Source organism: Penaeus monodon, chromosome 22 (assembly GCF_015228065.2).
Source record: "Penaeus monodon isolate SGIC_2016 chromosome 22, NSTDA_Pmon_1, whole genome shotgun sequence".
In the NCBI taxonomy this organism is placed as follows: domain Eukaryota; kingdom Metazoa; phylum Arthropoda; class Malacostraca; order Decapoda; family Penaeidae; genus Penaeus; species Penaeus monodon.
This window is the reverse complement of record NC_051407.1, coordinates 33,532,580-33,532,840: the sequence shown is the minus strand read 5'-3', so window position 1 is coordinate 33,532,840 and position 261 is coordinate 33,532,580. Positions and strand designations below refer to the sequence as shown.

The following is a 261-nucleotide window of genomic DNA, read 5'->3' as shown; positions in this document are numbered from 1 at the left end:
ACAACATAGAAAAGAATAATCCTTCCAAACCTGAAGAGACCATGAATAAATTCTCACCTCCTAAAATCAGCTGTTGGCCTGACTGAACATCCTTGCCGCGTCTGAGGATTATGCTTTTCCCATAATTCCGTCGGCGTCCAAGATGGCTGCATCGCCCAGATTAATTGGCAATAAAGCCTTCGTTCAGATGGCCCTAAAGACAGTAATTACCGACGTGTCAAGTGCAAAGCCAAGGCGGACGTAAAAAATAGTTCTTGTAAA

The 261-nt window shown here is 43.7% G+C and overlaps 1 protein-coding gene across 1 annotated transcript in view; it reads left to right on the top strand.

Annotated features, from left to right (window-relative positions):
- The window catches only part of LOC119587613 (glycine receptor subunit alpha-2-like), a gene marked incomplete at its 3' end in the record, with an annotated part of 77,695 nt that overhangs the window by 15,464 nt on the left and 61,970 nt on the right, over positions 1-261 (top strand).